A 17,891-nucleotide genomic window follows, 5' to 3' on the forward strand; every position below is an offset into this window, starting at 1 on the left:
AATTCTGTTGGCATACAAGGTTGATCATCTAATTTATTTTCAAATCCATCACTTGTTTCATCAGAGTGTACAATATTTTCGCAAAACGCAACATTATTTAGTATTTCTCCTTCATACTTGACTTCTTGGTCTTTTTGAAAACCACTGGTATCATTTTGATAGTTAGTAACGCTTGATTCATTATTTTCAAAATTATTTTTCTTATAGATTTGATTTGATTCAACATTATTCGATTTAAAATATATTTTTGGCTTTTGTAATACAATGAATTTAAAGTTTTTATCGATGAAGAGAGTGTGCTTCTTTAAAAATTCTGCTCCAATTATACCAGGCACAGACAAATTCTTCATAACATAGAATTTTGTGTTATAAATTGTTTTACCGATTAATAAATCAATAACCACCGATCCTATCGTTTCAGTTAATGTATTACCAATGCCAGTTAAAGTAATTTTGTCCTTAAAATTAACATGAGTGTAACCTATTTGATTCAAAATATTACTACTTATTACATTGACACTAGCACCTGTATCAAGTAAATAGTAAATAGAATGAAATGGATTTTGTTTAGATGAAATTCTTAATCTAAATTGAAGATAAGGAGTTAAAATTATTCTTAGTACTTCATGGGGAGGATTGTAGAATTCTCTCTGAGAAGTCAAACTAAAATTATTACGAAAAATATTGTTACGTTTTCTATAATACCTAGGAGCACGATAATTGTAGCGTCTGTTATATTGATTCGCATTTTGTCGGGTGTTTCGGACGCCAAAATGATCGAAAACCCCATCATTCAGTTTTTTCGCTGTGTATAAAATTGTTTAAAATTATTCCTGAATCGGTTTTGATAATATCTTTTGTTTGAGTAGTTATATTGATTTTGATAGTTATTCAATCGATTTTGATGGGTTGAAAAGTTACGATTATCATTCACGTCTTGCTTTTGATTTGAAAATTCATTTTTAATGTTTTGTGAATTTATTCTTTGTTTTTCCTTGTACAAATTTTCAAATTCCTCATTACTTATTCGTTTTTCTTCTAGCATACTCAAAAAATCTCTAAAGTTTTGCATTGTTAAATTTCTTGCAGTTTGTTGCAAATAAGTATTCTTTAGTCCCGCAATGAAATGAATTCTTAGATTTTCCATTGCAAAGCTATCAACATTTTTATCGATTTCTAAATCGAATAAAATTTCTAGTGCCCTATTCTTGTATGCTTTAAAAGTTTCATGTTCGTACTGCGAAAGAGTATCGATCCGCTTGAAAATATTTAAAGAAGACTTTTTATCACCAAATTCATGTAACAAATTCTTTTCAATTTCTTGCCAAGTAAGTTTTAAAATAGTTTTAGTAAATGGTTTAGCTTTACCTTTTAATTTCAGTTGTATTACATTAATCAAAGGTGTAAGAGAAACTCCTTGTGGAATTTTATTATAAAAATAATTAATTTGATCAAGGAAAGAATTTAAATCTTCTGATTTACCATAAAAATCTGGAATACACTTAATCGCAGAATCCATTGGAAACTCGGTATCCTCCATCACATTCAATTTTAAATCTATCAAACGCTCTTCTTGATTTAGTTTACTTGCAAAACATTCAAGATTTAACTGAAATGATTTGACAGTTTCATTAAAATTGTTCACAATCTTGTCATATTCTTTGGGAATTGAAATCTCTCGTAACTCAATCAATTTATCTTTGTAAGAATTGACTGCCACTTTTGCTTCTTTCATTTTTAAAACAATGTCTTCCTGTTCATTAGGAATATTATTGGAAAGAAAATTCATTTCCTTAGCAAAATAATCATCTAGTTTCTTTAAATTATCCATGTTGAAAGAATTTAACAATTTCCCTTTTCAAAATAACATTTAATAAAAAAAATGCCCATGAAAAAAATTATCCACTTCAATTTAATTACAAAAATAGTAAAACATTACAACTTACCCATTTTTCTTTGCTGGTTTTCTGAATGTTCTCCATGGCTGGCGGTTCGATGAAAAATATTTCGATAATCGTGATTTTAAAGCTTCAATCGTCACAAAACTGAAGTTGCTTTCCATGGGTTTGGCTGGCGGATTGTCACATTTTTTCAATCATAATGGCTGGCGTTTGAACTGCCATCTTCACTCTTCACTAAATGTTTTCTTTTGGCATTGGCTAGCGGTTGGACACTGGTTTTTTCACTAGTCAGCAAAAGCGTTCCTGTTTAATTTTCTTTAAACTTTTCTGCTGTCACCACTTTGTGTAAGCTTGTGTAAGCTTAGTCTCTAATATCAGTGGGATTTCTTTCATTTTTATTCCTTTAGCACAGAACGACACCATTTAACTTTAACTCCAAAATATGTATTCTTAGATTTTCCTTAAGCTTATGGCAACATTTCACTATGCTTCTACGATATTCCCCGTGGCATTTTGGTTGAATCTGTGCATCGTAGCACTTACACTGAACTCTCAACTCTAACTCCCAACTGCAACTCTCAACTCCCACTCTTAACTCTTTCCTAATTTCAACTACCCTGATTCTAAATCTAACTTAGGCTTTTATACTCTGAAGCGTTTTTAGTCAAGACGCATGCGCAATATTCATCTCTACGGGAGTAGCTCAGCCACGTGCGTTTTGACTACACCGCGTTGATCTTGAAATCTTTCTGCTCGAAAATTCTCAGCAGGGATCCTGGCAGAGTTCATGACCCTTCTGTTTTCGCTTTGTGCTTTTCCTTCCATCCTCCTACTGTGTTTATTTATATCTTAACCTACGTGCTCCTAGAAATATAACACTTGACTCGTGTCAACATGTGTTAATGAGTGCATCTGAAGATGTTGCACTTCGTCTGATTGTAAAGACCAATGTACTTCTGACAAATTCTTCCCTGTTGGTCGAACTAAAAATCTAAATTTATATTCTGATTAACTGAGGGTCGCTACACTATTCTCTATTCTCTATTCTCTATTCTCTATTCTCTATTCTCTATTCTCTATTCTCTATTCTCTATTCTCTATTCTCTATTCTCTATTCTCTATTCTCTATTCTCTATTCTCTATTCTCTATTCTCTATTCTCTATTTCCGATTTGCGTGAAACTTTGTTTTAAAACATAACTTTTGTCCCTAATCACGAATCCGAGCTCCAATTTTTTTTAATGTCAATTTATGGGAAATTTAATGTACTTTTTGGACCTTCAATAGCCCAGAAGGGTATTTTTTAAATATTTTTTTTCTTTTTATAAATTTCGTGTGTAACTTTGCAGGGTTATTTTTTTAAGTGTAACATTGTTTTACAAAGTTGTACAGCAGACAATTACAAACATTTTGATATCGTCATCAGGGGTGACATTGAGTCTGCGCATAAGATTGAGTCATACAAAAATGCTGAAATTTGTATGACCCAATCTCCCCCAGACCCAATGTCGGTATATAAACATAAGACGGTACATAAACACAAGAAGTTTTGAAAAAGTTTGCCGTTCAAGGTCACCCGTGAAAGACACGAATAACAAAACAAAGAGAAACAAAAAAATAACTTTTCCAAAACTTTTTTTCGTAAAATCCCGATAACTCAAACCCCTCGTGCTTATATATATAATGTTTTTGGTAATTTTCTACAATTTTATACAACATAGTTACACTCTAAAAAATCAACCTACAAAGTTAGAAAAAACACGACATTTTAAAATTAAAATTTTTGTTCTAAATGCAAAAAATACCCTTCTCGGTTAAAAAAGATTCGAAAAGTACATTAAATTTCCCTTAAAATAACATCTTCGAAAAATTTTGCAGTCGAATAAAAAAAAATGGCAGAGTTTTTGAAACCATTTATGTCTTTTTCGATGAAAAAAAAAGTTTTTTAACACTGAAAAACGCGCTAAGTAAAAATAAAAGGGATCGTACTGACTCACCGTCACGAGATATCAAAAAATGGATCTCAGATTTGTGATCAAGGACTAAAATTAAGGGGGCGCAAAGTTTCAAGGAAATCGAAGAGGAGTCGAGGTAATTTATTCTGATTTGGTGTAAAGTGGTGGAGAATTACCCATTTGTGTTGCCAATTTTAGATAAAAATCTTGATTTTTGAAAAAAAAAACTTTGAAAAAAGTTGAAAAAAATGTCAAATCAAATTATCACTGAAGAGTGATTTACATAAAACTCGATATCGGCTGAAAAACTCTAAATTTAAAAAAAACGTTATCGTATTCAAACAGCTGTAACTTTTGAGTGAATTTTCTGATCAATTTGGTGTCTTCGGCAAAGTTGTAGGTATTGTTGAGGACTTTTGAGAAAAAAAAGGTACACGGAAAAAAAATTGCAAATTTTTTAATCAACTTTTTTTTTACTTTAACTCAATTTCCCAAAATACGTATTCTTTGATTTTCGAGATTTTTTTATATGTTTTAGGGGACAAAAATCCGCAACTTTTGAGCCATAGAAAAACATGGTCAAAAAATCTGCCGCCGAGTTATGAATTTTTGAAAAAATAGTGATTTTTGGAAAAAATAGAAATTTTATGCAAAAACAAGTTTGAATTAATTTTTTAAATGTAAAATTGGATTTCCAATCGAAAAGTACTTTACACATTTTTTGATAAAGGGCTCCGTTTTTCAAGATATAGGCACCGAAAGTTTAATTTTAGCGAAATATTCGCAGTTTTTCGATTTTTAAAAATAGTGACCATGGGTGACCATTTCTAAAAATATTTTTTTTTTGAAAAGTTCAGAAAATTTGCTATGAAATTTTCTAAGAGACATTGAAGATTGGACCTCTGATTGCTGAGATACAGCCGCTTTAAGAAAAAGAAACACGAAAATTTACGTTTTCTAAGCCTCACCAAAACAACCCACAATTTTCTAATGTCGATATCTCAACAACTAATGGTCCGATTTTCAATGTTAAAAAATGAATCATTCGTAAAGTTTTCCGATCTTTTCCAAAAAAATATGTCATTTTATGGGAAATTTAATGTACTTTTCGAATCTACATTGTCCCAGAAGGGTCTTTTTTCATTTAGAACAAAATTTTTCATTTTAAAATTTCGTGTTTTTTCTAACTTTGCAGGGTTATTTTTTAGAGTGTAACAATGTTCTACAAAGTTGTAGAACAGACAATTACAAAAATTTTGATATACAGACATAAGGAGTTTGCTTATAAACATGACGAGTTATCGTGATTTTACGAAAAAAAGTTTTGAAAAAGTTACTTTTGGCGTTTCTCTTTGTTTCGTCGTCCGTGTTTGTCGCGGTTGACCATGAATGGCCATGATCGATGACGACCAACTTATGTCTATATATCAAAATTTTTGTAATTGTCTTCTCTACAACTTTGTAGAACATTGTTACACTCTAAAAAATAACCCTGCAAAGTTAGTAAAAACACGAAATTTTAAAATGAAAAATTTTGTTCTGAATGAAAGAATTACCCTTCTGGGACAATGTATATTCGAAAAGTACATTAAATTTCCCATAAAATGACATGTTCCAAATTTTTTTACAGTCGAGTAACGGAAAATGGGAGAATTTTTAAAACTTTTTTAGTGTTTTTTTCGATGAAAAATACGTTTTTTCGGAATTCTGAGTACGCCATCAAATCGGGCGTCTAATTTTACATAAAAGTCCCTTTGACACCAAATTTCTATCTCATCACCGTTTCAGGCTGCAAATTGTTGAAAAACACCTCTTTTTTCGCATGTTCTAAAATGGAAGGGGTCGTACCGCCCCTCCGTCACGAGATATCAAAAAACGGACCTCGGTTTCGTGATCAGGGACAAAAGTTACCCCTTAGGACAAAGGTTTTACGCAAATCGAAGAGGGGTCGGGGCAACTTTTCCCGATTTCGTGTGAGTTGGTAGATAATAATTACCCTCTTAGAAAATTTCATAGCAAATTTTCTGAACTTTTCAAAAAAAAATTTTTAGGTCACTCATGGTCACTATTTTTAAAAATTGAAAAACTGGAAATATTTCGCTAAAATCTAACTTTCGGTGGCTATATCTTGAAAACAGAGCCCTTTATCAAAAAATGTGTACTTGACGATTGGAAATTCAATTTTACATTAAAAAAATTGTTCAAACTTGATTTTGCATTTCCAAAAATCATTATTTTTTCAAAAATTCATAACTCGGCAGCAGATTTTTTGACCATGTTTTTCTATGGCTCAAAAGTTGCGGATTTTTGTCCCCTAAAACATATAAAAAAATCTCGAAAATCAAAAAATACGTATTTTGGGAAATTGAGTTTTGTGAAAAAATCCGTGTACCTATTTTTTCTCAATAGTCCTTAACAATACCTACAACTTTGACGAAGACACCAAATTGATCAGAAAATTCACTCAAAAGTTACAGCTGTTTGAATATTTACATACCATTTTTGTATGGACAGCTGCCAAAATTGTATGGGTGAACCAATAACACAGAATAGCTTATTTGGTCATAGAGAAGGCCCCCACAAAGTTTGAGCCAAATCAAAAAATACAAAAATAAAAATGGTCGAAATCGGCCGATTTTGTAGAGAGTTGCTCAATTACTATTTGAAAATGTTTATAAACCAAATTAAACAATAAATGTGTCAACGGAGCATAACACAACTCCACAGGTTTGGGGTTGTAAATTTGGATATGAAATCATAACAAGCAACCATGCGCACCCCCTTATTTTTTGCTATCTCCTTTGATAAACGTGGGTGCGCACGATTGCTTAAGATGATACCGTACCGTAAGATCATACCGTTGAAACCCGAAATTAACAATTTATCTATTGACAGGGAATTCATTAAAAGACAATTCTGTCGATTGGAGCGTGTTCAGGGAGTTCAAATCAATCATACCTTGTCGAAATTGAAGCGTTTACTGACATGAACTTAAAATATGTCGAGTTCCGTAAGATTAGCTTCTCGTTAAAGTCTCGGCTAAAGTGCTCGCATGGCACTCAACTGCCCTGTACGTTGCGCCCATTATTGAATTATTTTTACGACATTTCACGAAGAACTCACGTCCCGCTTGACGTGTGTGTGTGGAATATGCTTTATACCGCACATGTGGCAATTTGCACGGCGGGTGCTTTACGGCACTTACGGCGATTTGAAGCCGGAGTGTGAAATACGGTGTCGACTTCGAAATGCACTTTAGCTTCCTCTAACGGGGGATGGTGATAATCATTTACGACCTTTTACGAGGGTGTGTGGAAAACGCCTCAAGGATTCGGTGCGACGAGGATTGGATCGGATCCGCCGGTAATAACGACGTAAAGGTCAATTCCCTTGGCGTAAGTGACGGTTTGACTGGGTGGGGTGCGGTAATGGTTTATTAATTGGGAATATTTTTATGGCTCGTTATCTGTTTTAAAGGGTTGATGACTTGGATGATTGAATCAACTTTGGTTAAATTTGCTTCGTCGAAAGGTTCTATACATTTTGCAAAACATTAAACCATTGTTGGCGATACTAATTGTACTTTATTTCTTCTGCAGTTCTACACGAGCTAATATTTCCGATTTCGCTAGCCCAGTAGCGGATTACCTTTTCCGTATCAGCCTCAGGATCAATAAATTCGTTCTTATTATGGGCTCATCGCAAAAAAAAACAAGAAGAAACCAGCTCTTTTCTGTGCGCATATTATCATCATTCGCCACGGCAGAGAGATCTCGATTACGAAACCAAATAAGAAGATTCTGCTGCCAAGACTTCACCCCGTAACATCTGGCTCCGAAATCAGACTCTTGGGAGCTCTGCGCCGTCACTGCAGTTAGTATTAAATAAGTACAAAACGATATCGCGATATCTATTAAATCTAATTGATGACTAACTCCGCAATAGCATTACAACTTGCCGGGGTGGAATCGCGAGGTGTTCTGCAGCAGGAGGACTCCGCGAGAACATGTCACTTGAAACAGAGCCGCCCCTTAAGACCGCTCGACAAGATCGAAATCGAGATGCTCGCCCAGCATCTTGGAGTTGGCATCGTCCCTTAAGCTCGTTGTTTTTTTTCGTTCGTTCCCAGGCTCGCACAAGACTATCGCTTAAATTTATTAATTACCAAAGATTGAAAATTAAATATTATTAGCAATAATTATCATTATCTCTGACTCTGGTTGTCGTTTTTCTTCCCAGAGCAGCAGATTCCTCGGCCTCTCTTTGTGGAACCATTTTGCAGAACACATGAACTTGCCAGGCGCACAATATGTAGATGGGCATGGATTCTAAAAGAGGACAAGAAAGATAAACGTACCCTGATAAGCTCTGGGTGGAAAACTAGAGAAGATCTTGGGTGAGCGAAATAAATTGAATGCAACTATTATCAATTTTCCACTGGCACTGTTAGGCCATCATGCAGGAAGGAACGGGGTAATTTGTTATAATTGAGACACACGTGTTGAGCGACTTTTGGATTTATCTTCTAACTCAAATTTATTTTCTTTTTCTTCCAGGTATGTTCTAACATCAACCAAATAGATCTATACTCGGACAGTGAAACGGCACCCTCAAAAAGCTATGGTGAGTCCCTCAATCACTCCCGTGCAAGTGATTTCAACGCGGCCAAGAGTAAGCCACGAACCCCGCTTCTCGCAACACTTCCACAGATTACAGCAAATCCTGCGAGCAAAATTACCTTTGCGACATTCGATACCATCCACTCTTCTGTGGAAGCAGCGTGACTCTTTAGTGGAAAGTCGTGTAGTTACACAAACGCACACACACCTTGTAATTTATACTTTTCATCGTCGCGATGATCCTTTCAATACACTGTCCCTTTCGGGACCACCCCCAGGAGAGTCTGGTTTGTGGGTTGGGTTACGGTGTAATTTCGTGCCGTCTATTTCTTGTTTACTGGGCTTTTCAGTAGGAGTCCCCATTTGGTCCCCATAGCGACCCGTAATTGTGAGATTATTGTTTTGTTGTTTTCAGATGATTTCTTATTGAATTATATTTTTAATTCCAGGCGTAGCCTTGCAGCACAGTGTAAAAATTTACCTTCTCAAAGTTATTTTTAGATGTCCCAAGCAATAATCGAAATTTTGTCAAAAAATTGGAAAGAGCAAACAAAAAACAATTAATTCATCGATTGTTTACGACATAAAAAGCATTGAATAACGTATTTTTTTTTAATTTTTGTAATAGAGAAATTTAGACTGAAAAAGTGACATTACACCAGAAAAGTGGTAAAATTACACATTTTCAGAGGTGAAATTACACATTTTCTATGACATAAATGATGAACCCCTTCTCAGATTAGATATTACCAGGATTCTTTTTTCCTGTGTGGCACACCGATTTCAAAATTTACTTCTCCAAAATCTCCTGTCCCGATTTCCCCCAGTTGACCTTAATGACATAAAGATAATTGAAGGTTTGAAAAATATCCCGGGATTTCTCCCATTTCCCGGGACTTACCCCGTTTCCCGGGAAATTCATAACCCGTCATGTACCGTAAACCGGGGTGACTTTGATAGGATTTCAATTTGTTTTTGGAATATTGTCCAACAGGAAGGGTTTTCTCAAGATTTTTATTTTTAAAACATGTACTGGGGTAGGTCACACAAAGTCGATACACTATTTTGTAAAAAAGTTTTTTCAATAGTGTTTAGAAAAATAGTAACGTTAAAATTTCTTAGTTTGAATTCCGGGGTGACTTTGATAGTCATATTTTTTCTTGTTAAAATCATATTTAAGATGTTCAAACTTTATTTGTACGTTAAATGTACCATCACTAAAGTAGCTGATATAGTTTTTAAGAAAAAAAAACAATGTTAATTTTTAGTTAACTAAGTTTATAAGCTTTTTAACAAAATACATATAAATTTTAGGTAAAATTGTTAAAAGACGGAATTTGGCGTGAAATTTTGTTAAAACTGGTTTTGTTCATAAAATTATTGATTTATATTGTATTTTATACTGAATTCGAAGCACGAATAAAAAGTTTTCACATTTTACATGAAATTTGTTCAACTGAAATTGCCTATAAATTTGGAGATTTTTTTTTTTAATTGTGTTTCAAAAACACATATTATTTATTATTTAAAAACTTATTTATCCTTATCCTATTGGAAAATTGTCCAAAGAATCCGAAAATGAATTCCGTTTTCCGATTCAAAATCATATTCATTGAGAAAATCATGACACTTTGGAAAGTTTAAAATAATGACTTTCATCAACATTTTCTTAACTATAAATAACTAACTTTTTACACTTTTCAAAATTTTATGAGGTACTTTGAATCTTCTCAACCACGGTCAGTATGATTCTAAACAATTCCGTACGTATTTTAATTGTACTCATCATTTTGCGGAAAAATCGCAAACCTATCAAAGTCACCCTTTTTACGGTTATTCATTTTCTGTGATGTAGATCTAAATTCTACTAAGGCTGGTACAAATTGCATTTGAAGTTAATGTCCTTTGGATCTAGTCAAGTGGGGCAAAAAACGTAAATTTCTGATTTTCGAAATTTCAGAACAAAAAGTACCACAAAATACTTAATACTCAATATTAAAAAGCTTGCAAAGCATCAATGAAAACATTTCAAATTCTAACTTAATTTTTTCTAAAATTTTACGAAACGGTTTCATAAAATGCTTTGTACATCATTGCTTGTGACACTTCTGCTTCAAAAAGAAAGCATACCAGCCACGACATTACAATAATTATTCAACTGTCATAAATTTGAAAAATTTCAATTAATTCATGAAAATATTTTTTTCATTTTTGACTTTCACGGCTTTTCCGATTTGTGGTCCCAAAATTCTAAATTAAAAAAAATAAAAAGCAATGTTTAAATAAAAAATTATTTAATAGATTTTTTCAATGTATTCAAAATAGTTCATAATCAATTTAATAAGTTAAATCCATGAAAATTCATATTTACAGCAAATTGTTTTCTGCCTCCTTATTTTTTTGGAAAGTTTTAAAGAGGCCAGTCATTAAAAAAAAACCCTTCCAAACATAATTTGAAAGCAGTTATTGTCAACTCCCGAAAAGAAACCAAAAGTGAAAATTTTGTATTTTTTTATAATGACACAAATTTGTGATACTTTCTCCTTCAGTATTTTGAAAATTTGGCTTCATAGCTAAGTGTGGCAGTGCGTGGCCGAATGGTTACGCTGTCCGCTTTGTAGGCGGATGATTCTGGGTTCGATTCCCATCTGCTGCAACCTTCCATCGGATGAGGAAGTAAAATGTCGGTCCCGGCCTTGGTTGTTGTTAGGCTGTTAAGTCATTCCAGGTGTAGGAGTCGTATCCATGCCATAAGTACAAACAACACACCAAACCAAGCCTACTCGCAATCCAAAGGTCGTCAGTTCAAACACTGGGGTGGAAGGTTCCTTGGAGTAGAAAGAGGTTTGGGTGCTCTCCCCATTCAAGCCTTCGGACTCCTAGGTTCGAGCCGAAACTTGCAATAGAGACCACAAAAGACCCGGGGGTCGTTAATGTGGATGGTTTGCTTTTGAGCTAAGTGTGACGAAAATAGATATATTTCCCCGATATGCACGATTAAAAATTTTAAGTCATCAGTGTTTACATACCTTTTAATTCCTTTTTGAAGTAAAGAAATCTTATTTTAAAAAGAAATAATTAATTATCCTCTACTTTTTGAAAACGAAATAAATGAAAAAACTAACTTAATCCACCTATGTGGTTGGAGCCTTCCTCACAACAATGGCTGTACACAAGTTTCATCTATTTTTTATATCCGGCTTCCAAAAAGTACATCGATATCACTTAAGTGGCCATGTCTCGAGACAGTGTTGCCAGATCTTCGATGTTTTGCACTCGTTGGAAAGGTCTTTTGGTAACCTAACCAACAATGGGTCGGATGATGGACCCAGACATAGTTAACATACATTTAAGTGAGATCCGGCTTCAAAAAAGTACATCAATAAGTGGCCATATCTCGAGACAGGGTTGCCAGATCTTCAATGTTTTAGACTCGTTGGAAAGGTCTTTTGATAATCTAACTAACGATGGGTCGGATGATGGACCCGGACATCGTTTACATACATTGAGGTGAGATCCGGCTTCAAAAAAATATATCAATATCACTTAAGTGGCCATATCTCGAGACAGGGTTGCCAGATCTTCAATGTCTTGGACTCGTTGGAAAGGTCTTTTGATAACCTAACCAACGATGGGTCAGATGGTGGACCCGGACATAGTTTACATACAGTTAAGTGAGATCCAAATATATGTGAAAACACATTTTTATACATAACTTTTGAACAACTTATCGAAACTTCAATTTGTATAAAACTCGATCTATGGGACCCTAAACCAAGTCGAATGCAACAGGTTCGGGTCAAATCGGTTCAGCCAGTGCTGAGAAACATGAGCTAGTTTGTTGGTCACATACATACATACACACACACATACACACACACATACACACAGACATTTGTTCAGTTTTCGATTCTGAGTCGATATGTATACATGAAGGTGGGTCTACGACGTTTTTATACGAAGTTCATTTTTAGAGCAGGATTATAGCCTTACCTCAGTGCACAGTGGTCCAGATCGCAAAATTAAGTGGAAAATGGATTTTTCGAAAAATGGTTAAGTTTTGGAGCTTTGGTGTCTTCAGAAGAGTTGTTGCATATGGAAAGGGGCAACTTTTGGTTTGGTTGAAAATTAGGGTGGTTCACGATTAGGGTGATTTTGGAAATCTAACTTTACAGGAATATTTTTGGGATTTTTTTGTCTTCTAGAAAGTTGTTGGGCTTGCCATTTCAAGCAACTTTGTCGAAGACACCAAAATTTTATCTCGTAATCTACGCCTTCTATGACCAAATTTATAGAAAGCATCTGAGCAAACCTTCAAAAATCAGTTTTTTTAACGTGGCAATTCAGGGTTAAGTTTTAGAGAAAAGTGATGTTCTGAGCACTTTTAGAGCTCTAAAAAACGAACATTTTTATTTGTTGACATGCCAATTTGGACTTAAGGGTCAAAAGTTACAGCCATTTTAAGGTAAAAAAGATGCAAATTTAAAACTTAAATATCTCAAAATGGCGCAAGCCAAATTTTAAGCACTAGGTTGCATTTGAAAGAGGAGATCTAGCACTACAAACGCTGAAAAAATCTCAGAGGTGTTTTTCTTTAAACTCGAGATATCTTCATTTGAAAAAGTCTAATTTTCAAGGGAAAATCATATGGGACCACCCTAACGAAATTCGAAAAATGTCCAAATATATGTTTTTCCATGTAATTTTGCCCGCTGAATCCGAATCTGCCCTCAGAATTGAGCCAAAGTATCGAAAAACCGAGTTTTGGTCATTTTTTGGGTTTCCATGTAAAATTATCATTTATGACCAAATTATGACCAAAACTCGGTTTTTCGATACTTTGGCTCAATTCTGAGGGCAGATTCGGATTCAGCGGGCAAAATTACATGGAAAAACATATATTTGGACATTTTTCGAATTTCGTTAGGGTGGTCCCATATGATTTTCCCTTGAAAATTAGACTTTTTCAAATGAAGATATCTCGAGTTTAAAGAAAAACACCTCTGAGATTTTTTCAGCGTTTGTAGTGCTAGATCTCCTCTTTCAAATGCAACCTAGTGCTTAAAATTTGGCTTGCGCCATTTTGAGATATTTAAGTTTTAAATTTGCATCTTTTTTACCTTAAAATGGCTGTAACTTTTGACCCTTAAGTCCAAATTGGCATGTCAACAAATAAAAATGTTCGTTTTTTAGAGCTCTAAAAGTGCTCAGAACATCACTTTTCTCTAAAACTTAACCCTGAATTGCCACGTTCAAAAAACTGATTTTTGAAGGTTTGCTCAGATGCTTTCTATAAATTTGGTCATAGAAGGCGTAGATTACGAGATAAAATTTTGGTGTCTTCGACAAAGTTGCTTGAAATGGCAAGCTCAACAACTTTCTAGAAGACAAAAAAAATCCCAAAAATATTCCTGTAAAGTTAGATTTCCAAAATCACCCTAATCGTGAACCACCCTAATTTTCAACCAAACCAAAAGTTGCCCCTTTCCATATGCAACAACTCTTCTGAAGACACCAAAGCTCCAAAACTTAACCATTTTTCGAAAAATCCATTTTCCACTTAATTTTGCGATCTGGACCACTGTGCAGTGAGGAAGGCAAAATACTGACTAAAATTGTTTCAATGACGGTAATATTCAACAAAATAACGTCCCAAAAAAAAATCAAATCAAAAAATAATGTCCCATAACGTCCCATTTCTTCAATTAAAGATATCTAGTAAAAAGAAACCTATTTATATAATTTTTCATACAAAATTGATCACAATTCGTCGCTGTCGTGCTAACTTGTCGTACGTGCAATTGGGGCCAAATTGAGTTAATGACGCCATTTTGTGTGGCTCACAATGCATCACCTTTTGACCTTCACAGATCCCCAAAATTCGATTTCAATCCTGAGATATTCAACGAAATCCGAAAAAGCTCCAATCATTTTTGCCACTTTTCATATGAAAGAAGTTCCAATCTTGTCGTGCTATCTTGTCACAGCCTGACAATTGATGGAAGTGCGGCAATTGGCCTAAGGGATTTCAGGTCAGAACGCGTTTGACGCACGTACAAGATAGACTACCGTAAACATTTGTAATTATAATTCGGGACTCCTGCAACCAACTTCAACCAAACTTCGGGAAAATGCACATAATGGTCAACCAAACAAAACGTGTTTGTTATTGTTTACAATGCGTGCTTTCGTTTTTGTTTATTCACGGTCAAACATCAAAACGCGTTTTTCTCGGAACGTCGAAATGGCGGGTGCGACAAACGGCGACGTTAAATTATGGACTTTAATTGGAATTTAATTTGGTACGATCTAACTTTTCTAAAACTCCTACTTCGAAAAAATTTTACCTACCTTCTTGACTTTCACACACACAAGAAACACCCAAATTTAGTTGAAAATTCTCTAAACATCAAATACTTCGTTCCGCATTTCAAGCCATTACCCGATCAGTCCGGGTATCACCTCGTTCAGGGGTCGTCACGGGTCTGCGCGCGCAAATCGCCAGCTTCGCTACTCCTTCTTCTACGGTAAAAATGGGGTCTTTCTTCGCGGACATTCGTTCTGCGCGCCGCAGATGTTTCCGCGGTGGCGTGAATTACCACCCCGTCGGAATGCTGCCACTACAACCATCCGAGGGGGTCGATGCAATTTTCGCGTCTTGTTGAACACGGCCTCGAAAGAGCTGTAAATGTTTAGGGATATCTGGAAGTTTATGAGGAGTTGCGGGGGTCATGGGCTTTTTTTTTATTATTTTAATAATAATAATACAGACCTTTTAGAAATTGTAATTTGACAACTTATGAAAGTCTAAATTCACGACTATTTACATTTTTTAAGGATTGTTAATCTAACTTCGTCCCTGAAAATTTATTTGAGAATCGTCAGCCAACTAGCAGTTGGGTGGTAATTATTTGCCAACTTTCATCGACAAATCCCGAAAGGTTGTGTACCTCGAGTTGACATCGTCGTGTCGTGCAGCAGTGGTGGTAACCCAATTCCACAAACCGTGCGCGCACCGATGGAACCAGATCCGTTGTTCCGAGGTCAACCGGGGCATCGATTACCAACCTCCCCATGAAGGTGGACAAGGTTCAAGCACAGACAAATGGACGCAATCGGAAACTCACCACGGCAGGTTTGAACTCACCACAGCTCAATAAGAAGCTTTTGACAGATGAACAATTTCCCGCTTGTCTGTGGTTCAGCGATGGTAATAATCAAGACGAGAATAAATGGCGAATGCGCCCAAATAATAACAAGCGAGATGACGGCTGTGGTTCCGGCCGGCTGTCATCGGCATGTCATAAACACTTATCAAAATCCATCAATCAAACGGTATAATGACCGGGAGGAAGGTGCTGTTGACGGCCTTTTTCAACGTCGAGCGCCATCGAGGTTGGGAGGGGGAGAGGTCACAAATTGTTGGATGTAAAAGGGAAATTGTTGGAAGGTTGAGGTGAAGTTTATGTTATTGAGTGCGAATTGGGAAGGACGACAGTTTGTAGCAGCAATATCTGCAGGTTCTTTAACCAATTCAGAAAATGACCACTTGTCTGTGAAGTGTTCAAAACCACTATCATCTGTATCATCAAACTCATCACACTTCAGATGTTCACTTCAAAAATCACCTCAAAACACACAAAACAACCCAACCGGGGGTGCGATCCAACCATGTCGCCGTTGTCATCAAAGTCTCACCTGGCTACCCGTCCGATCGGTCGTTTCCGAACCTTATCGTAACATTACCACGTCTTTAGCGTGTGTTCTTTTGCATATAAAACATATTTCCATCAGCTCTCTCTCTCTCTGCCTTTCCCCCTGGAAGCCATTTTTCGCACTTTCCTGGTTGGTGAGAGAGATCCCTGTGAAGAGATGTTCAACAACGCCAGCCACTAATCATCGTGTATCGCGGTAGCCGTTTCGCCAGAAGCGATCCCTGCCCGAGCGACGTTCGACGTTCGACGTGGTGTTGTGTTTTCCTTTCCTGGGATTCGATCCGATGCGTGGCCACACGAATGGGTTGAGAGCTGGATGTACATATGTACGTTTTGCGCTGATGGTGATGGCTTGGCAGTGCGTAATCAACTTAGCTGGTGAATGTGCCATTTAAGGAGTTGAGTTGATTTTGTTTTCATAAAGATCATCAAGAAACTGAGCATCTAGTCGTTGATCTTATACCTTCCTTAAAACCGTCCAGCTCCAAGGGAAACTTATTTAGGGACACCGTGGAGATTTTCCCATGTCCCCTGAAAAAAAGTGCGGAGCATCAAAACTTCCCGTCCTTCCAAATCCCTTTGCTTGTCCCTGGTGCGCGGTGGAGATAGGAGCGACCGGCAATGGACGGCTGTTATGGATCCTCAAATTCAACAACCCGTTCTGAACCATCTTTTTTTTATAAACATGGCAAAATGCAGTCTGCAATCCGCTAAAATCACCGTCTTCAAGCGGAGTGAATTTGTCTAAAATTAATTTAAATAAATTCAAATCGTTCTTTTTAATCGTAGAGAATATAAGTTTCAACATCAAATAAATCGTGCTTTCCATTTCATAAGGCACATAACTTTAGTCAACACCATATGTAAACTGTCATTTGAGTAGAAGGCACACAACAGTAATGTGCCACAAATATGGGATTTTCAGATCTGAGATTTGAAAAGTAATTTAAAAAAAATGTTTAGGTCAAAGCATTTCAGGGTTATACAATTTAAAGATCTTAGATTTGTAAAGTTATTTAACCCTTTCAGGCCTGATGGGTCATATAGGACCCAAAAATCAAAATTTCCAAATCTAGCCTATAATTTTCAAAAAAAAAAAACAAAAAAAATCAGCAAACCTTCTGAAACTTTGCCCAGAGATACATGACAGTCAAGTGAAGCAAAATTCATCATTGTCTCGAAATGCATATTCTTTAAAGTGCTGAAATTGTATTGATTTTAAAGATTTTCTTAGAAACAGTCGGAAATAACATTTTAAAATGGCTGTATCTCAAGAACTACATCCGCAAACCTTCTGAAACTTTGCCCACAGATATTTGACAGTCATATGAAGCAAAATCTATCATTATCTCGAAATGCATATTCTTTAAAGTGCTGAAATTGTATTGATTTTATAATTTTTCTTAGAAAAAGTCGGAAATAACATTATAAAATGGCTGTATCTCGAGAACTACATCAGCAAACCTTCTGAAGCTTTGCCCAGAGATACTTGACAGCCACGTGATGCAAAATTCATCATTATCTCGAAATGCATATTCTTTGAAATGCGGAAATTGTATAGATTGTTTTGGTTTTCTTATTGAAAATCGGATGAAACATCTAAAAAGGGCTGTATCTCGAAAACTACATCAGCGAATGTTTTCATTTTTTTGCTCAGAGGTGCGTTATGTGTAAGGAATCGATAGACACCAACATCTCGGAT

The 17,891-nt window shown here is 35.5% G+C and overlaps 1 protein-coding gene across 1 annotated transcript in view; it reads left to right on the top strand.

Moving 5' to 3' along the window:
• The window catches only part of LOC120420464 (tetratricopeptide repeat protein 28), a 380,312-nt gene that overhangs the window by 306,675 nt on the left and 55,746 nt on the right, over window positions 1–17,891 (top strand). The window lies entirely within an intron of this gene.

The sequence above is a fragment of the Culex pipiens genome, chromosome 3, assembly GCF_016801865.2.
Source record: "Culex pipiens pallens isolate TS chromosome 3, TS_CPP_V2, whole genome shotgun sequence".
Taxonomy (NCBI): domain Eukaryota; kingdom Metazoa; phylum Arthropoda; class Insecta; order Diptera; family Culicidae; genus Culex; species Culex pipiens.